General features: G+C 48.6%; 1 protein-coding gene across 7 annotated transcripts in view; it reads left to right on the top strand.

Annotated features, from left to right (window-relative positions):
• Positions 1–26,763, top strand: part of ATXN7L1 (ataxin 7 like 1) — a 232,069-nt gene that overhangs the window by 141,714 nt on the left and 63,592 nt on the right. The window contains exon 1 of one of the 7 annotated variants that reach the window (XM_081800687.1): positions 17,614–17,687. The exons of 5 other annotated variants lie outside the window; for them this stretch is intronic. The gene's annotated coding sequence lies outside the window, so the exon portion shown is untranslated. One more of the 7 variants, XM_031030876.2, reaches the window with a different exon arrangement.

Here is a 26,763-nt window from a genome sequence, read left to right as displayed (position 1 = left end):
GACTCCAGGATCATGACCTGAGCCGAAGGCCGTCGCTTAACCAACTGAGCCACCCAGGCGCCCTGATTTTTATTTTTAAGACATCTCCATCCCCAACATGGGGCTCGAACTTGCAACTCCAAGATCAAGAGTCACAGGCTGCATCAACTGAGCCAGCCGGGCGCCCCATATGATTCGATTTTTTAAACATTTTAACAAACCAGTAACATGATAACAGTGCCAGAGTTAAGATGCATGAGAACCCACTTCGGTTTTGGAGTTTGTTAGGTGTTTTGTTTGTTTGTTTCTAGACCAGAATCAAAATGGATCAGAAAAAAAACTGGGCCCCTCATACAAAATATCTAATATTTTTGTGGAAATTTTCAAATCCTGGAGGGAATAATGAAAAGATGAGGTCTGCTCAGGTTTTCATTTTACCACCTACACCCTGTCATTGAAATTTTTCCTTACAGGTGTGAAGACTAGCTACTGACATGTCCCAGTGGGATTTTAATTTATATAATAGAGCTAGGATTACATTTTTTCTTATCTTTTAAAAAATCCTTTAAATTCTACTTGTACCCCCTTCTCTTGAGTGAAAAGCAGATTTGATGGCAGCTTACTAAGGTAGGGATGACATAAATGCCCCCTGAGGCTCCCTTCCTCCTCTACCACATCCTTTCTTTTCTCTCCCCGCCCCCCCCGCCCCACTTTGGGAAGGGTCCCTTTTCTTTGCTTATACCTGAAGCCTGCTGGTGTCTGATTGGGATGCCCTAGCCATAATCAGCTTGACAACTGCTTCCTCCAAGTGTCTGTAGGACTGGGGATGGGAGGATTGGTTTGGTTCCGAAAGGACTGAAATCGTCACTGTAGTATTGGGTGTGTGCTTGGAGCTGATTTTTCACACCATGATCCCTGCTCCACTTCTGGGGTATGGGATTGGGTACATTTTTTGATAAATATGCCCCTGGTAACAACTTTACCAGGTGTCATAGGGAAGTAGTGAAGAGCAAAGCTATTGCTTTACATGTGAATGTCCGCCATTCACAAGTGAGCACTCCTCCCACACCTTGGGGTTGGGATCGTTGACCGTATTGAAGACACGTGCTGCACCTGGGTGTAACAGTAATGCCCTTGGGCATTATTTAGATAGCTCACCACTCCAGTTATTCAAGATTATAACTTCCTTTTTTTTTTTTTAAGCTTTTCTTGGTTTGGCACCAAAGGAATTCAGGATGCAGACTGTTGTAAAGCATGATACGAAAGAACGTGAATTTTAGAAAATTGGGAAGCTCTGAGAAATTCCTGGGGCCACCCAATACTGGGCACTTCCTGAGTGCATTTTATACAGTTTTCTCTCTTAATGCTCCCATGAACTCCAGGAGGTGGATATTGCATCCCCATTCTCCAGATGAGGGGGGGAAAAAAGCTCAGACAAGTTAACATTCTTTGCGCAAAGTTTCTGAGCTGGTAACTGCTGCTGGAGCTGGGTTTCGCACCCCTGCCTAGTTCTTGCTGGCATACCAGGCCGCCTCCCAGAAGATTCACCGAAGCAGTGAAATATGCCTAAAGTTACACTTGGGCCATTACTACGGGTCTGGCCTGAGAAATGAACTTCCATCAGGTTTGCTTTAGATACAGGCCTTCTCCAACTCCAGCGTGCAGCGGAGAGTCCTGGGGAGCTCGTAAAGCGCAGATCCCAGGTCAGCAGGTCTGGGGTGGGTACCCACTGAGGCCAATGCTGATGTTGCAGATCGGAGGCCTCGTCCTGGGATAACACAGCCCTAGGTATGGAAGCATCACTCGGCAGGCAAAGGCTCTGTTATGCAGAATATGGATTTAAATTCTGACCCTGCCAGTGAGTGGGTGGCTTGGGCAAGCTATTTAACCTCTTTGGACTTGCTTACTCATCTTGAAAATAAGGATTTAAATAGCAGCTCCTCCTCCGAGTTATGAGGATTAGATGAGATAAGCCATGTGAAGTACTTCCAATTGATAGTTCTTAATCAGGATTTGCTATGATTGGGAACACCTGGAGCCACACCGCCCTGGGGTGGAGGAAGGAGCTCTGGCCTTGAGTCGGAAGGCTGGAGATCCCGCCTGAACCACTTACATAAGCGCGGAGTCTCACCAGGGGTGGAGGGCCCACTGAGCCCTCACATGCCTCCGAGCAGAAGGGCGGACTGGTACCTGCGTAACCTCTTGCTCTGGGGACCGGTAGCAGCTTGGATGCCAGGAGTCCTCTGGAGCCTCCCAACTGGGCTTCCCACGGATGCCTGCGTGGCTTCCAGGGCCCACGTCAGACACGGCTCAGGCAGGGTGCACACGGCCAGGGCCCTGCGCCAGCTGTCCCACCAGAGCCCTAACCTTCCCCCTGGGGCCTGGGGTCACCCTTGCTGCCGCTCTGCCTGCTACAGTTTAAGGGCCTCGGGCCCTGCTTCCTTTTCACTGCATTTTGTTTAATTTCTGTGCCTCGAGGGCCCCGTGGGCCCGCGTGTGGAAATACAGAAGCACAGGGGCTTCTCCCAGGGCCTTCTCCTCACTTCACCTGCTGCGCTCCTGCAGCAGCTCGGGCTCCGGGGCCGCTCAGCCACATCTGTGGTGCGGCCATTGCCCCTGGAGCCCCACCGCGGCACCCCGCCCCGCCGCAGAGCCTGGTCATCTGGAGCCTTCGTGCACGGAGTGTTGTTCCCAGATGAACAGCATCCCAGATGAAGACCCCAGGCCCCGTCCCTGGCTGTTGGAAGATGTAGGTTTTACTATTACTCAGGGCCGGTGAGGTCAACCGATCAGGAGATCGCTGCCATTGACAAGGTACTTGTTGCAGTTCCAAAGAGGAGGAGGCCTGCTGTGTCACTCAGGGCCACAGGGGGAAGCACCTGGGTCAGTCAGGCGGCAGAGGAAATGGGGAAAGCAGAGGCAAGAGCCTTTACTGTGGTTTCAACGGGAAGGAACAGGTAAGGCAGAGTAAGCAGGCTAGTTGGAATAATCAAGCAGGCTCTGGGGTATAGGAGCTGTCTCTGGTTATCTGTATCCGACCCCGGGGTGATTGGGACAAGGGAATAGTAGCCTAGACTGTCAAGGAGGTGGTGGTGGGTATGGGCTTTAGATTGGTTGATTTGCATATGAAAGATACACTTGTGGGTGAGTCCTTTGCTGTCTCTAGGAATTGGCCAGCCCAGGGTCAGCAAGGCCCTCAGATGTCAAAGCATCAGAAATGCAGAAGAATAAAAAGGCATGATTAAGACGCTGACATATGGAATCTGCATTTTAACCAGATCTTGAGGTAATTAATGAGCACACTAAAGTTTGAGAAGCACTGCTCTAGGGCACTCTTCTCTGACGTTTGGAATCGGGTCTGCTAAAAGCAAGAGAGCAACAGATACCCTAAGCATTCTGTGCACAAGAAGCAGGGATGGTGGGGCGCTGGGTGGCTTGGGCGGTTAAGCGTCCGGCTCTTGATTTCAGCTCAGGTCATGATCTCAGGGTCCTGAGATCGAGCCCCGAATCCCAGCCTGGAGCCTGCTTAAGAGTCTCTCTCGCTCTCTCCCTCTGCCCCGCCCCCTGAATGCACACAGGCGTGCTCTCTCTCACTCTCTAAAAAAAAAAAAAAAACAGGGATGGTGACTACGGATTTGGAAGAATAGCTACATTGAAATCTCAAGTGGACAACTAAGGGAAGAGTGTCCCAGAACATTAACAACGCTTTCCATTTCCTGGGCATATGCTACTAATATTCTTTTGATTCGTTAATAATGATTGGTGTAGTAGTCATAGATACTCGGAAAACAAATGTGGTATTCATTTCTATAACAGAACTTATTTAAAAGTAGGGAACTTACCACCTCATCAGTGAATGGAGAGAAAAGCCAGTGTTTTTATCCCCTTTTACAATGGGAAAATGGGTCAATAAATTATCCCATAAAACTCAGGTTTCCTCTCCTCTCCAGTGACTAGTGCTTCAGTTTCTTGTCATGGGACATTAATCTCTTTGGTAGGACCAGTTAGCTCTTCGGATGACCGGTGCAACTTCCATTTGTCAGCATGCACAGAAACTCCTCTAGAAGGAGCCCTGCCTGGCCCACTCCACTTGGAGAAGAGGCAGTATATTGAGAAAGAATCGAGAGCAAGAAGAACCAGAGCCAAGTGTGGGTGTCGCTTAGAATCACAGTGCTCTGACATAAAGGGACCTTTGAATCCATCCAGTGAAATCTCTCCTTTTAAAGATAAGGACCTGAGGCCCAAAATGTTAGTAGCTTGCATGAGGCTCTGGGACTCCTGGATGCAGAGACAGGGCAGGACGCAGCCTGCAGGCCCAGGGCCAGCCTTCACTGTTCTCCATGGCCCTGGAGTCACTTTCTCCTTCTCCCCCTCTCCCCCCGCCCTCCCCGTACGGACGAGCGCCTCCTCTTAGATGCGAGCCAAGCGCTTCATGCCCAGTCTGGCTGTGCTGGGGGCACAGCCATGTATTTCATTTTTTTGCTTTATTTATACCCAGCCTTGTTGCAAAAGGATTTAAGGCCGCTTGTAAAATTGCAAACAACAGAGCAAGATAAAATAAATTTCAGATAAGTGAGAAAGATGAGACAAAGGAGTAAGTAGCTTCCCAGCAGCTTTGCCCAGCACCCTCCCGCTTGGGCTCTTGAGCGAGCGTCTGGCCCCGAAATCCACGTGATCACTGTGGGGTCTGCGCACAATGGCCCCTCTAAGTCAGCACTTTGGTGCGTTTTTCCTCCCTGGCTGCTATTAGAGCTTCTCTCCCTTTGCGGTCAAGATGCCCTTTTGAAGGTCACTTTGAGGGACTTGGAAGTTCTCAGCAGTGGGTGACATGGGCCGGGCTCACCACGGTGGTGGATGGTGGCAGGGATGGGGTTGTTGCATTGTCCTTGCTCTGTTAAGGCCAGGCAAGAGAGAAGAGCTCGCTGCTCCGCAGAACCTTGGGACCTTGGGAGCTGTCCCGTCTGCGTGTCCTTCTTGGCCCCTACAGGCTGGGAGGAGGAGGCTGAGTGTCGCCAGAGTTCACACCATTGCTTTTCGCCACCCCCTGCTCATCTTTTATCCCTTTTGCACCATGTCGGCCTCTGCTTCAGCTCTGACGTCTTGGTTCTGGCAGGCCAGCTCCCTGGACGCTTTGACTTCTTCATGCAAGGGACCCAGGCATCCTCCCTGCTCTGTGGACCTCCACTGTCTCCCACAGACAGGCCTCGTTCTCAGGCAGGCTCTCCCTCAGGCTCTCTAACTTCCTTGTCCCGACCCCCCACCAGTGTGGGTGGCTTCTTTGATCCCTTCCAAGACCCTGCTGCTGCCGAATGAATCAAAGCTAACCCCACCAGAAATCCCAGGACTCGTGACAGCTCTCACCCCAGACATGTCTGGAAATGTGCGTTTTGTGGCTGTCGTCGTAACCGGCATTGATTAGATCAGAGGTGCTAAGTGCTCTGCCATGCCTGGGATGGCGCCGCCCCAGGAAAAATTATCCCACCAAAAATGCCAGGTGCATCCCTGCTGATAAACACTGATAAGAACTCAGGAACGCCTAAATATTTACACGCGTACAGTAGCATCCCAACAGCCATGCTGCAGACTTCTTGGTTTATGCCCAAGAGTTTCATGGGAGGAAATCACTAAATTATTTTTATCTACACAGTGTGGTTAGAAAGAATCACATTCTGAAGGGTCAGGCTCTGCTGGGAATTGTTTATTTCATTAGGCCGGAATCCCACGGTCAGATCAAGCTGCGGCTCAGCTCAGGTCATGCATCTGGGACCCAGTAACTTCTCAGCTCAGCTGGGCACCCTGGAGTTGGTGAGCGCCCCATGAACTGCCAGGGCCGCCTGGCCCATGGGTGCTGTCAGATCACCCCCAGCCCCCGAGGGGATGCTGGTAGCCGGCAAAGCACAAGCAACCTGTAACTGGTTGCACTGGGAAAATTTCTCCAGAGGTGTTTTGTTGTTGTTGTTGTTGTTGTTGTTGTTGTTTTGTAACAAGCAAAGGAGCAGAGCACTCAAAATTAAATAGACTGTTGCCTCTCATAAAAACCCACTCTCATGCTCTTAGGCTTAAAAAATAATTTTTGAGGGGCACGTGGGTGGCTCAGTTGGTTAAGCGTCTGCCTTCGACTCAGGTCATGATCCCAGGGTCCTGGGATCGAGTCCCGCATCAGGCTCCCTGCTCAGTGGGGAGCCTGCTTCTCTCTCTCCCTCTGCCTGCAGCTCCCTCTGCTTGTGCTCTCTCTCTCTCAAATAGATAAATGAAATCTATTAAAAATAATAATAATAATAATTTTTGAGCCCACTGGCTAAGACAAGTAGACCACTAAAAACTGCTGGCCTAGCTGGTCCCTGCATTCTCTCTCGCTTTACTGTGGACTGGCGAATCATTTCATGATTTATCTGCACATTCTCTAGCACACTTGGAGTGCCAGCACTGAGACGGGAGCTTTGACTTGGGCTCTTTAGGGAATCGTAGGAGAGGGAGGCCGGCCCGCGGGTCAGTCCAGAGCCGTGCACCACACACTAAGTGGGTGTGCCCAGCATGTCCTGGAAGCACTGAGAGGTGGACTGGAGTGCGACCTGGGAGAGGTGCAGGGTGACACGGTCCCCCAGATAGCCTGAATGTGGTACCCTGTGCACTGGATCTTGAAAGAAGACGAAGAGTTAACTAAGGTGAAGAACGAAAGGGTGGATTCCAGGGAGAGAACACTGTGCACCAAGTCACAGAGGCATGAAACAAAAGGCTCTCAGTAGTCCAGTGTGGCAGGAGGGAAGGATGCCTGGGGTGGGGGGGTTGGTATCAGAATGAGCCAGAGCGCCCGGTGCCCTGGAGGCGAGTGCTGTGACAGATTCCTAGGGACTGATTCTTCCTCGGCTCAAAGACTGGAGAGGCCATTAGACATCTCTCAATGCCACATGTCAATCAAAATAATTAAAAGCAAAAGAACTGGAAAGCTGGTTCATATATTCCAACATCCATCTAGCTTTCCTCCCCCCTGCAAAAAAAAGCTATTATAAAATAAGATGAAGTGCCAAAAGATGTGTGTGTTCAATAGCAGGACACGAAATGAGTAGAGTAAAAGTAATAAAAATAAAATTAAATTTAAAAAAACTCAATCCCTGCCACACTGAGGAATTGCTAACTCCAGATAGCAGAGCGTACTTGGATTCGGAGTCCGACAGAGTTCAAGTCCTAAATTGAACTGCCTTGATTCACTTAAGTTTTAACTGCTCTGGACTTTGAGTGCCTCATCTAGACTTGAAGGTGATGATACCAATTCATTGTGTTATTGTGAAGATTAAACCATGTCATCCCAGTGGTTTTTATTACCAGCTTGTTGTGTTGTTTTGTTTTATAAGTAATCTCTCCTCCCAACGTGGGGCTCAGACTCACAACCCTGAGATTCGGAGTCACGCTCTACTGAGTGAGCCAGCCAGGCACCCCTGCCCGCTGGTTGTTACTTTTTAAGGTACTAACTTAATTCAGAGTAAGCAGCAAATTATGGTATATGAGGATCCGTGATCATTTAGTGGAGTAAAGCACAATCACAGATTAGTTAATAAAACAGATTCTAGATGGGGATTAACATAAGAATAAAAAATAAATAAATAAATAAATAAAAATAGATTCTAGAAATAAAAGAATTCTATTCATTTCTGTTATTCACTGGACACATGTCTGTCACATACTTTTTTTTTTTTTTTTAAGATTTTATTTATTTATTTGCCAGAGAGAGAGAGAGAGCATGAGCGGGGGGTGGGGGCGTGCAGAGGCAGAGGGAGAAGCAGACTCCCCACTGAGCAGGGAGCCTGATGCAGGGCTTGATCCCAGGACCCAGAGATCATGACCTGAGCCGAAGGCAGATGTCCAACCAACTGAGCCACCCAAGTGCCCAGAAAAGAATATGTTTTAAGGGATCCCTTCCTGAAATCTACCTGCTAGAGACTCACCCAGAGGCATGCTCACTGTGGACTGACATTAGCTGGTTTGGCCGTACAGAACTCCTAGGTTCTGGTCGGAAACAGTTGCCACTGTAGAACGTTGTAGAAGGATGAGGGGGAGGGGACTGCTTTTCCCCCATAACCTCGCTACCAGGTTATAGTGAATTTTCCCGTCAGACTGAAGGCTACCGTAGATACAGCATTGATCAAACAAACGTGTATCCACTAGTGGGAAGAAAACAATTGACTTAACCTACTCGGTAAACGTGATGAAGTCCCAGCCTCCCCTCCTTGGAGGTATCCCAGCCATACCTATACAAAAGGTTCTCTCGAGGCAGCTGCAAGAATATTCCAAACACAGGACTCTGTTTCCCCAAATCAGCACCATGCTGTCATCAACCCTTCTAATTCACTGGCTGCACAAGGCAGCCTCCGGTACAGTCCCTAAGGGTGAAGGGACAGGCCTCGCTGGATCCAAACCCCGTTTTTTCAAGGGTGGGATGTCTCTAAAGGTCTTTGGCCAGGCCACATATCTTGAATACCTCTAATGTCACCAAAAAGAATCCATTTCTAGCATTCCTTATACTAAGTCACAAGTTTCACCAAACAGAAGCCCGTTTTTTTTTGTTCAGAGTGTTGATCAAAATATGGATAGTGAAAGGATTTAAAGTAGCCAGCCACTTTGGGGGATTTTGTGGTGGGTTGTTTGGTTTTTTTTAATTTTTATTAAGTTTTTTATTTCAATTCCAGTATAGTTAAAAAACTGTGTTATATTAGTTTCAGGTGTGCAATATGGTGATTCGGCAGTTCTGTACATTACTCAGTGCTCATCATGATAAGTGTACTCTTTAATCCCCATCACCTACTTTGCCCGCCACCCCACCTACCTCCCCTTAAAGAAGCCACTTTTGGAGTGTGACCTCTCAGATTAATACCGGTTGCCCAATCTAGACTTTGTATTCTTTTTTTTTTTTTAAGATTTTATTTATTTTTTTGGGAGAGCGATTGAGAGAACGAGTTGGGGGGAGGGGCAGAGGGAGAAGCAGAGTCCCTGAGGAGCAGGGAGCCTGACATGGGACTCGACCCCAGGATCCTGGGATCATGACCTAAGCCAAAGGCAGACGCTTAACCAACTGAGCCACCAGGGCACCCCTGGACTTTGTATTCTTTTTTTTTTTTTTTTTAAAGATTTTATTTATTCACTTGAGACACAGAGATAGAGAGAGAGAGCATGAGCAGGGAGAGAGGCAGAGGGAGAGGGAGAAGCAGGCTCCCCGCTGAGCCAGAAGCCCGACGCGGGGCTTGATCCCAGGACCTGGGATCATGACCTGAGCCGAAGGCAGATGCTTAACCATCTGAGCCACCCAGGCGCCCCAGGACTTTGTATTCTTAATAGCGTGTGAGCTGATCACCCCTAGAGGTAAAGCCCAGACTCACTGGCTCATTCACAATAGAACACCAGTCAGACTCAAATACTTTTTTTCTCTTTTATTTATTTTTATTCAAGTACTTTAAATTATAGACATTGTAACCAAGTTCCATTTCTCCATCCTATTCAAAAGGTATTCAGTGGCGGGCAGGGGGGCTGGATTATATCCAAAGTGACCATAAAATCCTGGATTGTTCGGGAAAGTTGCCCTGGGGCCAGCGCATCCATTTCACACCACCTTTTACTTTCAGAGGTGTCCAGTTAGGATAATAAAGTATATGGTTACTCTATTTATAGACAATGCTGTAGCACAGAACAAAGAGAACACACCCAGGAGAACTGGGTTTGAATCCTGTCTCTACCAGTTCCCAGTAGGCAGGCCTTAGGCAAATTGCCTCACACTGATAAATTTTACATTCCTCATTTGTAAACCAAGAGAGCTTGCCTTGCCCTCCCTCCCTAGTCATTTTTTAAGGGAGGTACCAGTTATCCCACGGATGTGAATAAACTTTGTGGAGAAAACAGCACTAACAAGAGTTAGGGGTTATTCCTGTCCTTAAACCCAACTTTGGTTTTTGCTTTGATTTGACTCTGGCTTGGGAGAAAACTAGCTTTAGAATATAGATGACAGGGGCTCCCCATGGCGCAGTCAGTTAAGCTTTTGGCTCAGGATCTGATCTCAAAGTGGTGAGATCGAGCCCCGCGTTGGGCTCCCTGCTCAGTTCAGAGTCTGCTTAAGACTCTCTCTGTGGCCCTGCTCTCTCTCCGTCCCTACCCCGATCTGCTTGCATGTTTGGGCGCGAACTCTCTCTCTCAAATAAATCTTTAGACTATAGATCATGTCAACTCTTTAATTTGTCTTCCTATAGAATGGAGAGACCCCATGGGTAGCCCTGTTTCTGCAGGGAAGTAAAAGCCCTCCCCTTCTTGCTTGGGGATTTACTTTCCCTTTATTTATTTATTTTTTTTTAAGATTTTATTATTTATTTGACAGAGACACAGCGAGAGAGGGAACACAAGCAGGGGGAGTGGGAGAGAGAGAGGCAGTCTTCCCACTGAGCAGGGAGCCCGATGCGGGGCTCGATCCCAGGACCCTGAGATCATGACCTGAGCCGAAGGCAGACGCTTAAAGACTGAGCCACCCAGGCGCCCCTACTCTCCCTTTAATTCCATCAGAGAAGAGAGCATGAGCCTTACAAGTACAACCATAAGCCTTTCCTTTGCCTTAAAGTGCATTATTGTAAACATTTTCTAGTAAAGATTCAACTTACCCTTCTTTATAAGAGTAGAACTCTTTTGAGAGTTTGAGAAGACCTAACTAGTGAGAGCCAAAGGTGAAAGCCCCACCTGAGTATCCTGCCTCCTTGATGCCAGGACAGAACAAAGTTCCCATGGCAACAGTCACAGCTGAGCTGAGGATGGGGTGGGGAAGCCCCGGCAGAAGTATACTGTTTTGCATAATAAGGTCGTTTTATTTTTTTTCAAAGTGAAAATTGCTTTTCTTTATTATTATAAAAGTAATACATTGTAAAAACTGCCCAAATTTCGAGAAATATAAGAAAGTAAATTTTGGTGTAAAACTTGACATTGTTTTTCTGCATGTATGTGTTTGTCTTTGTGTTGTACATGTGTATCTATATGCATATATATTTTATTTTAAAAAAATAAAAGTGGAATCCTATTATAGACATTACTTTGAAATCTGCCTTTTTTTTCCCATTTAAAATTGCTGAGGACACATTTCAGTAAGTATAGATCTACATCATCATTTTTATAGCTTCCTAGCATTCCATGGAGTAGCAGGGTCAGAAATTTACTTACCCAGGGCCTGACCACTTGTTATTTAGATTTGCTTAGGGGCACAGTATCTACCCCTTTGGCTGTAATTTTTTAAAAATCAATATAAGATATCTACTCTCAAAAAAAAAAGGGTATCTACTTTTTTTTTTTTTTAAAGATTTTATTTATTTATTTGAGAGAGAGAGAGAGTGAGAGACAGCATGAGAGGGAGGAGGGTCAGAGGGAGAAGCAGACTCCCTGCCGAGCAGGGAGCCCGATGCGGGACTCGATCCCGGGACTCCAGGATCATGACCTGAGCCGAAGGCAGTCGCTTAACCAACTGAGCCACCCAGGCGCCCCAAAGGGTATCTACTTTTAATGTACCCATGCGCACATACACATGCACACACTTTTCAAAATTCCTCCAGGGGGAGGTTTCATTTATGGATTAGTTTGTCTTCTTTGCATTTGGGTGGAAAGAGTCCCAACAGTTGAAGTGTAGACCAGGAAGAGCTAGTCGACAACAGGGCAAAGGGCAGCTCGGCTGGGAGCGGAAAGCCAGGCTATGGCATTGCAAACTGCTTAGAGTAGGGTCACTTACTTGCGCAGTCACCTCCTCGTACACGGGAGCCCAGGTCTGGTAGTTCAGGACGCAGGGCTGCTGCTGGGAGCTTCTGTCATTCCAGTAGCCCTTCAGCGACAAAAGGGCCTCAGCGTCGGAGTACTCCTTCCAAAAAGAAAGACTCGAGTGCATGTGCAGGTGTCTCCGTGTGGTGCGTCCCATGTCGGTATCCTGAACTCTGCGGCTGAGTGAAGCTCCTTGGGAACCCGGCCAGGAGCCCTCAACGAGCTCTGAGCCCCACAGGGCATCCACGGGAGAACCCATCGGGCTGTCACTGACATGCAGCTTCCACTTAGTGCATCCAGGCACCAGGTTCAGCAAATTAGCACTCTGAGAAGGACTAGGGAGGCAGGCCCTGCCGGGAAACAGAAGTGACCCCAGAGTGTGGGAGAATAGAAGTGAACGGCAGAGAGTGGGAAGTGGGGGCCCCGTCTGTGCTGGGACACATCGCCCTGCACACTTTCGCAGTGTTTGCAAACTGCGGGCACCACCTGTGATGGTGGGGCAGTCAGCTTCGTGAGTCCTGGCCAACGTTTTACACGCGGGAGACGAGAACGTTGTCAGCGTGGTTCTTACTTAGTGAAGATAAATATCTTCTTTTTTTTTAAGATTTTTAAAATTTATTTGAAAGAGAGAGAGTGAGCACAAGCGGGGGGAGGGTCAGAGCGAGAGGGAGAAGTAGGCTCCTCCCTGAGCAGGGAGCCCGACGTGGGGCTCGATCCCAGGACCCGGGATCATGACCTGAGCCCGAAGGCAGAGCTCAACTGACTGAGCCACCCAGCTGCCCCATGAAGAGAAATATTATCTTTCGGAATTTTGGTCACATCCATGTGCTCACACTAGGGCGCAGGGTAAAATTTATGACTTCCGGTGGATCGGGGTCAGGAAGTTGGAAGGCGACAGTTGTAGGGCTCTAAAGTCATCACCATTTTACAGCGAGGTTTAGAACAGAATGCCCTGAATGGTGATCTTGAGTTATCACACACACACAAAAAAAGGATCAAACAATGTTCAAAGTCTTCCATTTAAGAGGACAAAGTACAGTGGGATGATCTTTTGGAAAGATTCCCGTTATAAAGTGCCTCCAATTTTTTTTGAAGATTTAGTGTTTTAAATTTTAAGTGGAAAGCCTTTCTACCTTCTCCCTACCTTGAATCACAAACATAACTTTTAAAAACACCAAATTTGAGGGGCACCTGGGTGGCTCAGTCGGTTAAAGGCCTTCGGCTCAAGTCACGATTCCAGGGTGCTGGGATCGAGTTCCACGTCGGGCTCCCTGCTCAGTGGGGAGCCTGCTTCTCCCTTTCCCTCTGCCCCTCCCCCTGCTCCTGCGCGCACGCTCTCTCTCACACTCTCGCTCGCTCGCTCATGCATTCTGTCTCTCAAATAAATAAAATCTTTAAAAAAAAACCCAAAACACCAAATTTGACTGGAGGGGAGGAAAGAGAAATCTAAAAAAATAGCAAAATAAAATATTGTACTTTAAAATAATTGATTAAAAGAAAATTAATTAAAACACCAGATCTGAGACATATTTAATGTGAAGGTAATCACCTTCCGGAGGTATACCTAGTGAGGTATACATGTATCTTTGTGGTATACATTATGAGGAATTTCAGTCGTTCATTCAAAACGCGTATTAAAAACTCACAGCAAGGCTTTTATGCTGGGCTAGGCGAGAGCCTTCAAGATAAAGGAGGCTCAGAACTGGCCCTCAAGGAACCTACAGTCCAGTGATCCGATTCCAGTCAACCCACATATAAAGCCACTTTGCAAATTGTGGTGCAGTAGGGCTTAGGCTGGCTGAAATTGATACTCTCCTGAAAACCCCAGGGTATGTGGCCTCCGTGTGGGTACCACTGGCCCCTTGGCTTTGGTCATGAGTCCACATCACCAAGGATTAAGCCAAAAGCCAGTCCCAGGTAAGATCAGGAAGGCTGGCTCAGCCCCCGTGAATCCAGGCAGAAGTGAAGAGCACTGAGCTGGGCCGCAGGTCCTGACCTGAAGGTGTGCAGGGAACGTCAGGGACGAGGACCCAAGGGGTGAAGCCAGATCTGTGGCCACAGCTGCTGACACGCTTGCCTTTCTGTCTCCTGACACCTCAGACCTCTGTCCTTTTTTTTTTTTTGGCTCCATCCTTTTCCTGAACAGCTTTCCACGTGTCCAGGCCATGTTTTGAAGACTTTACTAGTCCCTGACCTGCTTCCTCCTGTGTGTATGGACTCTGAGGCAGCTCCCCTTGCTAGGGGGAGGCCCGACTCCCAGAATGTGGGTCCAGGGCCCCAGCTCTGTCTCCCTTGATGCCATCCTCCTCCAGGGGCTGGATGTACTGTGCTCACCTGCCTTCCCAAAACCCCCGTATCCGTCGACAGAGCACTATTTGTCTGGTCTATGGTAGAACCCCTTTGTGGAGCACACCAGTACTAACTACAAGTTTCTGCTAATATTCCATAGCCCGCTCTTAGCCCACTTTCACTAATTTGATAGGTACAGATCGGGTGGTCATGCCTCAAGGATTTTCAGAAGTTGCTAATTTTAAATAGCCTACCCTGTCTTCCCTAAATATGCCAGTGCTTGTCAAACCATGTGTTCCACTTTTGGTTTTAAAAAAGCGGTCTCTCTGCTCAGAGGAGTCACAAGTTATGTGGAAGTACTCTACTCGATTTGTATCTTGTAAGCAAATGAGTTTTCTTGCCGAGACTGTTCTCATTTACCCAGGCCCTGTATTCCTTTCAGGCAGCATGGATGCAAATGTCCTGTGGTCACCAAAACCACCTCAAATAAACCAGTGAGAGGTGCCACCTGTGCAGTCCTCTGACCACAGAGCCTCTACAGTCAACAGGAGCTTGTGCTTTTGATTAGTCCTCACCAGCTAGGCTGCTTTAGTCACTTTGAACATAAGGTCCACCTTGACCCCCAGCTCCTCTGGCTTCTATGTTTTCTTGTTGTGTTTTCGGGGGGAAAGGAAGGGAAGAGGTAGATTCATAGGCAGTGGCCAAACACTGTAGAACTCTGTAATCTTCACCTCCGGACCGTCTCCCCACTGCCCTCCACATTCGGCATCGCTGGTCATGGCCCTGAGCACTTGGGGCCCCAACAAATGTCCCCGTTCCCCCCTCTACAAACCCTGTGGCCATCTGCAGGAAGTAACTACCATGTCCCCTCAGAGGGAGTGCCCCAAACCTGCAATAAACTTACTTACGGTGTATCACGCAATAGTGATATCATTTTCTATCAAGCTGTGAGCGTGTCCACTCGGCACAGACAAGGAACACGACAGTGGGACCCCATTTGATCCAATATTTTCAGTGGCCCCTGCTGCAAAAGAACTCAACAGAAGCATAGCTCTGAATACACCCATGAAGAAGACATCCACCAAACCGCGTGCTAAGCCAAATCCCTCCTACATGCAAGACAGCACACCTTGGAAATGCAAACTCCATCACAATGTTCAGCTTGGCAGCCCTGCTGGGTCACTCTGCTCAGGCTTCTCCTTAGACGAGGATTGGGGGAAGAGCCAGGGGTTAGCACACTGGTGAACTAATCAAATCAAAGAAGGACAGGGTGCAAACAGGCTGGAGGTGGGGGCTTCCCATTGACATAGGAGCTCTGCAGTCCACATGTCCGAAGTTCACAGGCATGAAGAAGAACCTTCTGTGTTAGGGAGTTGCAATCTGAACTGCTACCAAAAAGCCATGAAGACAATTCTGAGAAAATCTAGAGATGATATGCTCTTATAATACAACCACTTTGGTGGCCTTTTTGGTTCAATCATTATGTGTTCTGGGAACATGGTAGAGGCAAGCAAGAAAGGCTGGATGAGGAATTAGGAGACCCAGCGCTGCGTGTTATTTGCAGTTTGGCCTTGGACATGATTTGTGGCCTCTCCAGAATCTCAGTGTACTTGTCTGAAAATGGGAATGATAAAGCCCACCACTTTTAAAGTGCTTTGCTAACAGAAGACACCACACCAGCCCAGCATGCGAGTCATCGCTCCCTCGCTCCCAGGCCTCAGCTCCTCAGCCTCAGCTTTGTTCCTTTGTTGCTTGGGCCCTGCCCATTCAGGATGTTTCTGAGGGTCAAATAATATAATGTGCATGAAGGGGACACGTAAACCATGGCATTCTACGTGAAGGGCACGCCTCGCGAAAGTTCTGGGGTCACTTTATGGAGTCAGTTGCCAACCCAGAGGCCAGGGTTGGTTCGAGACTCACTTTGCCATACCTGATCCTTCTCTCCGGTGGCGGCCCTTCCCTAGTGCTCCCCTCCCCCACCCCAGCCTTCTTCCTCCCCAGCTCCTTCCTTTGTCTTGGATGCTTTCAATTGCCTTTGCTCTTCTCTCTTATCTGTCAGGCAACTGCTGTGTTTCGCTCCAAGGGGGCTCCATTTCAGATGGCAGCAAAACCATTTCTATATATAGTTTGTAATAAAATGTGGGTTCCTTTGGGAGGAAAGGGGCAGCCAGCAGGTGGGCTCATGTCCACCACCATTGTACTGCTGACCCCCGGAACCAGAGGAACAACATTTACTCTCCACAATAAATACGAATATGGCCTAAGTCACAGTGGCTTTTCCCAACAACCTGTTACTACTTACTCATTACTTTTCCCTAACCCTCTGGAGTGGGGAAGTGGCAACATTTGATTCTTCAGATCAAAGGTAGGTGATAGATAAATAGTGTAGACCAAGAAAGAACTCACTGAAAATTTAAGCCAACAGGCATTCACTTGGGCAGTTAGAATTGGAATCGAGGAGACACAGATTCTGGTAGAAACCTGGACGTGTTCTAAGGAAGACAAAGAGGGGGCAGGGCTAGGCGTGCAGTTCTCATTCAGGTCCTCTATGCAAAAGAGGGATTGAAACTAGGCTAGCTGGGATTGGTCGGCTTAATATACCAATAAGAGATTGAACTGTGTTAATTGCATGGGCTCTTTCTGAAATGAAGAGTGAGGATGATTCAGGTGTCAAGATGAGGAGGAAGTTAAGTCCCGCCTGAGGGCTTGCAGCTGGCTGAAAGGTTTTTAAAAAGTTTGTGTCTCCTGCGATAAGGACGTGCAAATATTCCTCCTCCCCTAATGGCCTCCCGACCCTGACTTAAAAAGAGACTGTCTTAGCTAGGCTTGCTTGAAATCTCCTTTGATAGATGATAGATAGATAGATAGATAGATAGATAGATAGATAGATAGATAGATAGATAATGGGAGGAGGGTTTGAGCCCACTCAGCAATTTAAAATTTCTCACTCTTATATCTACACCCCAGTTCTCTTGGAATTCAGTTTCTCAAATCCTCAGATAACTCTAACATTTTATCCGGTTAATTGTCTTGATCCTAACCTGAAATGGTGCTTTGCGCATTCTGGAAAGAAATGTAAAACCTGGTTAAATAAGCGATGTAAACATTCCTTTTTATTTTTCCAGATAAAAATATTTTATTCACTGTCACCAGAGGAACACAGAGTGCAGTCCTGGATAAAGGAGAAAGCTTGACCCCAGCAACCCTAAACCCAAAGGGGACAGGGAAACCTTTCTCGGGACCAGGACAGAAACAGCCCAGGGACACGGCCCCCTCCGTCTGCTTCCTGTGAGCCTCGGTGATCTCACTGCACGGAGCAGGGAGCTTGGAAGTCCCTTTCCTGTGTCTTGAAATCTCCGTTGAGCACGCCCCTTTTTTCTCCTCTGGGATTTGCCAACTTCCAAATCCCAGGGCTTCTGCAGTCACCCCCAGATGTGCACCAAGGCCTCAGCATTTGCACGATCTCCTAAGTCACTCTCAAAGTAAAAGATGCTTCGAGGAAGCACCCGGTTCCTTCTGCTAATAACGGCAGTTTGTCATGTGACACCTGCCCCTCCCCCCCCATTCTCTCCGAAAACCCCCCACCCACCCCACCAATAAACTAGGTTGACGTCTGTCCTTTATCTGCCAACATCTCCATTTCCTTCAAGGTGGTAATCTTTTGCTTTTGTTATTTAAGTTCTGCTTTATTCTTAATTGTCCCCCAATTGCTTTGGGGCTTGCATAAACAGTTAACAAAAACACGGCGCACGAGGCAGCCGTTTCGCTTTCTGTGCTTGTTGTTCTTGGCACTGGGTCAGTTCTATGAACTTCTGGTGTCCAACTGGTAGGACCTGAAACTCTGTGTTTAACAAGTGCCTGTAGTCAAAACAGTTGGCGTGTGCGAGCTCGGCTAGTTGGTGCTTCTGCAGCTGGTCAGCCGCGGGTCCCGGACCCTGCAGAGCACTGGATCTCGTTGCTCTGGTTCAGGGTTGGGCTTTTGTTGTTTAGTTGTTTTTTGGTTTTGTTTTTTCCTTTTTTTTTTTTTTTGTGATGGCATCCGTGCTAATGTGGATCTCTTCAGGTTCCAAAAGTACAACATGTTTACAGTCGTCGTACAATCAGATTAAGTTGGCAGCCTGAGTCTCTGTGTAAGTGGTTTTAGTTTACATTTCTTCTTCTAGCAGGATGTTTTGCATAATTTTGCTGATCCTGGGTTATTTATAGACTTTTCTGAAGAAACGGGGATGCATGAGCGTTTTCTGTTCTGGCTGGGGAAAGTGAAATCCGCGTCTGCAGGGAGGGAAACGGTCATGCCTGTGCATCAGGAGGGTTATTTTAGCTCCTGAAAATTAATGTCTCCTCGAGGTCACTTGATAACATTCCGGAGCGTCCCGTCCAGCCACTGACATCGGATACCCTGAGGATTGTGTTAGGACGGGTTGTTTTCCTGTGGTCGGTCAGAAATGGAGTAAAATGAAAGTCATGATGCCATTTCCTCTGGGGCGCTCTGGGAGGGTGGATGCAGTGATTGGGTATTGTTTCAAACGGCCGGAGTGTGTTTGCGGTGGCTGATCTGTCCCACCCGCGGCTACCGCAGGCCGCCCAGAAGCCGCTTGGCGGGACCCACCGAGAGCCGGGGGAAGGGGCAGAGGAAGGCCGGCTGCTGGAAAGTCGGTGGCTATCAAAGTTTGTCCTCCTCTACATGTCAGTGATCCTCGGGTGTTTAGAACGTTAAAAAAGAGAAATCATCGACCTCAGGGTGGCATACCGGCTAATGCATTATCCGTTTGATCTTCTGGTCTGGGGCTAGCACCTTCGGGTGGCACCTTTGGGGGTGGGTGTGTACAGGAATGAGGAGGAAATCTGGGCATGCTTGAAATCACTAAGCCGAAATGAACACTCCATGAAAGGGCTTCCCATAATATTTACTAGAAGAGTTGGCTAAAAATTACTCTGCTTTGCCCACTGAATGGCTGCATAATTAACTCGCCCCTTGATAGCGTACCTTGAGCACCTCCCATCTCTGTGTTGGCGGCTCCCGGGATTTGCATGAGTAAGTAGCACGTTCTCCAGCATAATGAGCGCGGAGTCCCAGCCTAATGGTCCAGGAGAACGTTGTAAATGAGACATTTCATTGTGCCTTGGGTTAAATATTTTAAACCAAACACATCAGAAGGGAGGGAGAAAACAGTAAGCATCTTTTGGGCCACGTGAAAGGCCTTCTAAGTGGGGAGTCGGCCCTGCTGCAGGCCCTAGGGTCCCTCGCAGGCAGGTCCACACCTCGTCTCTCACCTCCCACCATCAACGACTCGCACACTCAAATGAAAATGGATGGTTGAGACGGAAATTTCCAAGGTAGTAAACGTGGTGTCGTTGTAACCGCTGAGTGCTGCCAAGAGCAGATTTCTTTTTCTCCTCCATGTTTCTCTCATCCTTAGGGAAATGGGGCTTTGTTGGTGGTGCTTTGGTTTGGTTTGGTTTTATTTGGTTTTATTTTGTTGGCCCCCTCTCAGAGAATGATGAAGAGGCTGTCTTGCTTCTGGTCTCTTAATTTAGAGCATGCCCTCTGCTTCCTCACAGTAGCCCCGCTGAGCTGGTGAAGGACAAGGTAAGCCCTTGGGTCCCAGCAGAAAGAGGCTGAAGATGGGGCCTGGCTTGCACAGCAGGGCCGGGGAGCTAGGAAGCAGGCACGGACACTTATCCATCAGACCTCCGCCTCTTCGTTGCCCATCCAGACCCCGGGACTGCACTGCAGATGTGAGGAGACCCTTTGTTCTCCTGTGATTCTCATCTGCCTCCAAGGACGCGGTCCCTACAACACTTCCCTCTTCCTCCTCCTGTATGGAGGTTGAGATAGGATTTGAGGCTCATCTTTTGAGAGGGTCAGAGGTGTGTGTTGGTTTGTGTGCATCTCAGCTAGTGGTGATTATTGGGGCCCTCACTCCACCGTGTAAATAACCTCATGGCCAGAGTGAATGAAGAGACATGAACAGAACCTATAGGCTTTTCTGATGGAGTTGGAGAGGGATGGCGGTGAATACGGCAAGGTTTCCCAGTCATCCTGCCCTGAGACTTTTGCATTTGAATTGACCAGTCCCGCCCACCCTGGGGTCCTTGAGAAAGTGAAGGCACAGCCCTTTGCCAGCCTCCCAGAGCACGTCGCCCCTCCCAGGTCCTCCAGACATCTGCCTGCCAACACCTTTCAAATACCTTCCTTCCTTGCTTTGATCCCGGCCGCTGGCCCGAGAGCTGTGGTTGGATTGATAATTGATCGGTGTGTCCGGGCCCCTTAGCAGCAGTAAGCATTTGTGGGTCCATCTGGGGGTCCACTCCTGGCCCCCAGGGAGTGGTTCTGATGGGCCCCACACTCAGTGGGAAGCCCAGGGTCTGGCAGGGTCCTGGAGGCTGCTGGAGGGCCGAGGCATCCAGGCAAACTTGGAGATTGGGTGGATTCCCAATTCCCAATACCAAAGGCAACATTGGTCCAGAAGATCTGAGTTCGGTTGTCAAACCTATGAGAGTTTGCTGGTGGCTGCTTTACTCTGCTACTAGCCCACTCATCCCCAAGGTCTTACCCTTTTCTGGAATAACAGCAATGACATGTAGATTAGGCGGAACCCCCAAGGGTAGGAGGCCAAACCAGAAAGTTAGCTGATGGAAGGAGTTGGTCCCTCCTTGGCTGTGGCTTGGCCACCCTGTTTCATCCCAGACACTTGTGTGCCTGTCGGCTACCTCAGCTTCGGGCCTCCGGGGAGGGCAGGATTTGCCAGCCTTCAAGGACCAGTAGACTGTCCCCACTTTGACCTTGCTACAGTTTGCAAAGTGGCACGTCTCAGACTAAGGAGGAAAATACATTTGATCCACAGCATGTCAGAGGTTAGGAGTCCCTTGTCCACTGTCCTCCATCCTGTACTTTTTCTCTCCAATCTGGTGAATGGGGAGGGTTTTTAAGTAAATCAATTGCATGAATTTGCTAGGGCTATTATAACAAAATACCACAGACTGGGTGGCTTAAACCACAGAAATTTATTTTTTCACATTGTGGAGGCTGGAAGTCCCAAGATCAAGGTGCCGGCAGGCTTGGTTTCTCTGGAGACCTCCCTCCTTTGGCTTGTGGAAGGCTGTCTTCTTGCTGTCTCTTCATCAGGTTGTCCCTCTTCTTACCAAAGGACTCCAGTCATACTGGAGTAGAGCCCACCCTAACTGGCCTCATTTTTAACTTAATCACCTCTTTAAAGACCTTATCTGCCCATTCAGTCACATTCCGAGGTACTGGGGATTGGGACTTCAACATAGGAATTTGGGGGCAACATAATTCAGCCCATAACACCAGTGGACTCAGCCTGGTCCCACCTCAGCTCCATTCCTTAGCAGCATCAGCAACACTGCAGTACCCAGCATGATGTAGAGGTTCGTCTATGGCTTGTTCCTGTGCATATGAGTGTAGAGAATCAGGCACCATCTCTCTGTGTGGGTGCATAGTCAAAGGGAACACAATGAGAAAAAGACAAAATATGTTCAAAGGCACAAGAAGAAGTCACCGGTGGCTGTGAAAGTCTGAGTAAGCTTTCATGTGTCCTGTGATGATTTTTAGATGATTTCAGCAGCCCACCTGTCTTGAGGGAGGCTGTTGTAGGGGTGGGTTGAGCAAGGGTCGCTCACAGACCATTGGGCCCCAAAAGTCATCTGACAGAAAGTGTTACCTTCCCTTCTGGGCCCCTTCCTCCCGGTGCCTTTCTGGGCAGACTCCCTGATCTGTGAGTAGTTTCATTGGCATGATCCTCTCAGTGTCCTGCCAACAATTATGTATATATATTTAAATCTGCCCTCAGTGTTCATTCCCTCTGGAAGTTGGGGAGCCAGCCTTACATGGACCAGGAGAGGAAAATTTAGTCAGTTATGTCTCCCATTTCAACGGCTGCTCTTTTCCCAGGGGCCTATGGTTGGCCATTCATCTCCTTCCCTCTTCCCTTGCTGTGGGATGTCTTTGACCCGGAGATGCTAGGGGCCAGCAGGTTGCCCTCTGACAGCCCTTTGCAAAAAATTTCCCCTAAGATCTTTTCTCGATAAAGAACATTTGTTCCCTAAGAAGGCGTCCACCCGGGCGCCTGGGTGGCTCAGTTGGTTAAGCGTCTGCCTTCGGCTCAGGTCATGATCCTGGAGTCCCGGGGTCGAGTCCCACATCGTGCTCCCTGCTCAGCAGGGAGTCTGCTTCTCCCTCTGACCCTCCCCCCTCTCATGTGCTCTCTCTCTCTCAATCTCTCTCTCTCAAATAAATAAATAAAATCTTAGGAGAAAAAAAAAAAAAGGCGGCGCTCACCCTCAGCCAAGACGAGAGCAGGGTTCCCCGGGGGCCCACCTTGAGAATGGCGGAGACAAAAGCCTGGTGTTCTTGGAAACTGCCACTCCGTTCAGAAACCCAAGGATGAGTTGTGGTCAAGCCACAGGGGAGCTAAGAGCAATCCCCCCAGCCCTTCACTACCTGCTGGGTTACTGCTGCAGATGACTCAGGTTCTGGTCTCGGCAGCAGGGCCATGGAGAGACAGTGTGTTCCTGCAGGCTGGTGGGAGGATCCATTGCCCTTTGCAAGCCAGCCTGGATTTCAGTCTGAGACGAGGGAGAAGGTGATTGCTGCCGGGAGGGGAGGTCAGGAGTCGGCTCCCTTGCAACAGTCCAGCTGCTCTGTACTGAAAGGCCTGCCTGGCCGGCTGAACGCTGCCACTGGTTCTTCCTAGGCATAACAGCCGGTTTCTGCCAATGGAGGCGGGATCTTGGTTATTTATAACAGTAATGATCATAAAACTGTTCTTTTATGTTTGCATAGCCTGACCCAACTTTTAAGCCTCTTTTACGTGCCTGATCTCGTTGACTCCTCCTTATAGCCCTGGGAGGGCAGGTATTGTTAAGCCCGGAGCATGGAAATTCTGGAAGGAGAGCCGGGGTTGAGACTCCAGCTCCTGGACTCCAATGCTCCTTCTCTTGATTCTAGCTGCCTACTGTCTGTATCTGGTTGCCAATAAGGAGGTAGTTTGGCAATTGGAAAACCAGGTGGTTGGGTTTTTTTTTTTTTAATTGTATTTCTTGTCAGCTATAAAAGCAACATTTGATTGCTCAATGTGTGCAGTGCCCTGCTCTAAGACCTTTATGCTTAATCTTTACCACTGCTGGTAAGAGAATGGCTATTGTTAGCCCCGTTTGTCAGTTGCCCATGAGATCCTTACGAGGGAAGATGAAGAAATGTGGGCTAAGTGACACACCTGCCCTAAACGGCCAAGAGCGCTGTTCACCAGTCATGGTCACTCTGGGGGATGTATATATACAGTTGCACGTCATACGTAAGGGTTTGGAAGAAGAATGGTATTGGTGGCAGGCTTATCCAGTGTGCAGGCGGCAGATTTGGGAGGGAGAATGGATACATGAATGAGTCAGGGTCCAAAACGATTTCAGCAGGCCAGAGCAGTAGACTAAATCCAACCAGATGACATTTTTATTTTATTTTTTTTTAAAGATTTTATTTATTTATTTGAGAGAGAATGAGATAGAGAGCATGAGAGGGGGGAGGGTCAGAGAGAGAGGCAGACTCCCCGCTGAGCAGGGAGCCCGACGCAGGACTCGATCCCGGGACTCCAGGATCATGACCTGAGCCGAAGGCAGTCGCTTAACCAACTGAGCCACCCAGGCGCCCCAGATGACATTTTTAAAGGATACCTGTGGATACTCGGCTTGGTAGGAAAGTGTGTGAAATAAGACTTAGGGGTAATACAGTTATCAAAAATAAAAAATCTAGGTTGGATCTCTAGCTGCTTGACTAGGAAGATAATGTCCAGGATAGACAGCTAGGAGCTGCTCAGACCCCATCTGTAATGTTCTCTCTTCTGAGTTCCACAGCTTATGAAGAAGAGACAGTAGAGCCAAAGAGGACCCAGAGATGAGAATAGTGAAAATGATGTTTTGGGAGGTATGGTTTAAAAAGACGTTTGGGGTGTTTAGCCTGGAGACAGATTTCAAGCAGCAAATATTTGGCAAGATGTCCCATGGACGGGAAGTAAGACTGGGTCACGATGACCCCCATAGAGCAGAAATGGGATTAATGTGTGGCAGCTCAAGTAAGGTAGGACGCTCCAACAGCCAATGGAAACGCCATGCTGTCTCACCTGGTGCGTGCTTGCAAGGCGCCATCCACGCTGGGGCCTGCAGGGGAGAAGCCAGGCTGGGCAGCCCACGGCCAGAGTGCTGGGGAGCCGACAGCAGCCCCAAGAGGGGGCCGGCAGTGATTAGCGGAGAGTGATGACCTGTGCGGCTTCTTCTTACCTCTTGGGCATCTGTTACTCTGTCCCAACTTCAAGGTCTAAGACCTGGGTGCCTTTGGCGGCAATGATGATTCCATCACGGGAATGGAGATCCCTCTGATGGAAATGACGGTTGTTTGAGCGATGAGCATCTGGCAGAGGGGACTGTGCCTCAGTGCCTGGTGTGTATGTGTTCGTGTGTGTGCGCGTGCACGCGCACGTGCTTCTGTGATACTGTTTGACATAAATTCACACTTCTCATGGACCTGAATTGGCCTTGTTTGAGAACTACTATCTTGGAGTGCCTGTGAGCTGTCTCCTCCTGGCCGCCTTAATTCCCTTAACTTAAAAATTACCTCCCCGGGCGCCTGGGTGGCTCAGTTGGTTAAGCGACTGCCTTCGGCTCAGGTCATGATCCTGGAGTCCCTGGATCGAGTCCCACATCGGGCTCCCTGCTCGGCGGGGAGTCTGCTTCTCCCTCTGACCCTAACCCCTCTCATGTGCTCTCATTCTCTCTGTCTCAAATAAATAAATAAAATCTTTAAAAAAAAAAAAATTACCTCCTTTAGGGATGCCTGGGTGGCTCGGTTAAGCAACCAACTCTTGATTTTTGCTCAGGTCATGATCTCAGGGTCCTGGGATCGAGTCCCATGTCGGACTCCTCGCTCAGCGCACAGTCTGCTTTTCCCTCTCCCTCTGCTCCTCTAAAATAAATAAATTAATTAATTTTTAAAAATTACTGCTTTAAAGTGATTCCAGGAAGGGTTTTGAAGGTAACTTTGAGTTATCCTGAAGCAGTTTGTTCATAGTGTTGCTATGAACATATGTATACATGTTTTCAGTTCTTTTGAGTATATACCTTAGGGTAGAATTGTTGGATTCTGTGGTAATTCTATGTTTAATTTTTTGAGGAACTACCATACTGTTTCCTTTCTTTTTTGTTGTTTTTGAGAGACAGAGCATGAGCACAAGTGGGGGGCAGGGGCAGAGGCAGAGGGAGAGAGAGACTCTTAAGCAGGCTCCACGCCCAGCACAGAGCCTAACTCAGGGCTCGATCTCACGACCCTGAGATCATGACCTGAGCCAAAATCAAGATTCTGATGCTTAACTGACTAGGCTACCCAGGTGCCCCCCAAACTGTTTTCCATAGAGGCTGTACCATTTTACAGTCCCACTGACAGCACCTAAGGGCTCCAATTTTTCCACATCCTCGCCAACACTGGTCATTTTATGTTTTTGGTTTTTTGGGTTATTTTTTACACATAGCCACCTTAGTAGGTGTGAAGCTGTAGCTCTTCGTGGTTTTGATTTGCTCCCTAGTGACTAATGATATTGAGCATCTTTTTATATGCTTGTTGGCCATATGTGTATCTCCTTTGGAGAAATAACTGTGTTCGAGTCCTTTGTCCATTTTTAACTGGGCTGAACCTGCCAGTTTTTGTATTTAGAATTAAGGTTCTAAACTTCCTGTTCCTCAGATGCTAGAGCAGTAGCAGTAAATATTGCATCTTTTTATCATAAACCACCTGTTTGCTAAGAACTCAGGCCACCAACTCATTCCCTGGGCACCTGAGGTAACAGGAGAGCACAGGGTGAAAGAGGCAGGGGTAGGTGTTCCAGAAGGATCAAGGGGCTCTGGGAGAGTTGACCCGAGGAAGCTGTTCACATCTCTTGTCCCCCAGGCTATCCTGGAACTCAGCAGAGACTAGGAAAGCTGTTCACATTTGTCTCTGGACAGACTCTGGCTCCCAGGCCATGGAGCCTGCCCTTTCATCTGTGAAACATTGCAACATCCTGCAGGCCTCCTCTCGATAGTTTCCTGAGCGGGGGAAGTGTACCCATGGGCCCTTGACCTACTGGCCTAGGGTCCAGCAGAGAAGGCTCACAGCCTTACCCACTGTCTCCAGGCAAAGCTGCAAGTGACCGAGAATGGAGGGCCGCACGCTCCCTCCAGAGAGCCTGGGTCAAATGGGTGGCCGCCTCACATCCCCTCATCCTCACTGGCGCCATCCCAAAGAAATGGAATTGTGGAGATCAGTTCTGCTGTGCCAAGCAGCACAGCGCCCTCCCCATCAGAAATTGATGAATTCGCCTTCATTCTGGAAAGAAACTCTCTCTACGAGAGGGGAAAGGGAGCCAAGAACCCCAAGGCCCAAAGTCATGTTCTCTTGAATTATTCTCCCTGGGAGACTCCCTCGAGCTGGCTTCGGTTACGCTGGGAAGCCACTGAAGGAATGGTCCCAACGTGGGACAGTCTTTGGTAGACCCTGCTTCGCTTACGTGGCATGGTTTGAGATGATACCGTCTCCCCCGGGCTGAAAATTCTCCAGCTTGTAAAACTTTTGTCTCTTAGAAGTTTGTTTTCATTTCTCCTCATTAGAGGGCATATAAATCCTTAGCCAGGACTGACTTAAGATTTATCAGGTAATAACCAGGTTTTACAAAGAAATATTGG

The sequence above is a fragment of the Leptonychotes weddellii genome, chromosome 12 (assembly GCF_054177405.1).
Source record: "Leptonychotes weddellii isolate Sample4059 chromosome 12, ASM5417740v2, whole genome shotgun sequence".
NCBI classification, from domain to species: domain Eukaryota; kingdom Metazoa; phylum Chordata; class Mammalia; order Carnivora; family Phocidae; genus Leptonychotes; species Leptonychotes weddellii.
Note: the sequence above shows the minus strand (reverse complement) of the source record. Positions and strands in the feature narration are given on the sequence as shown.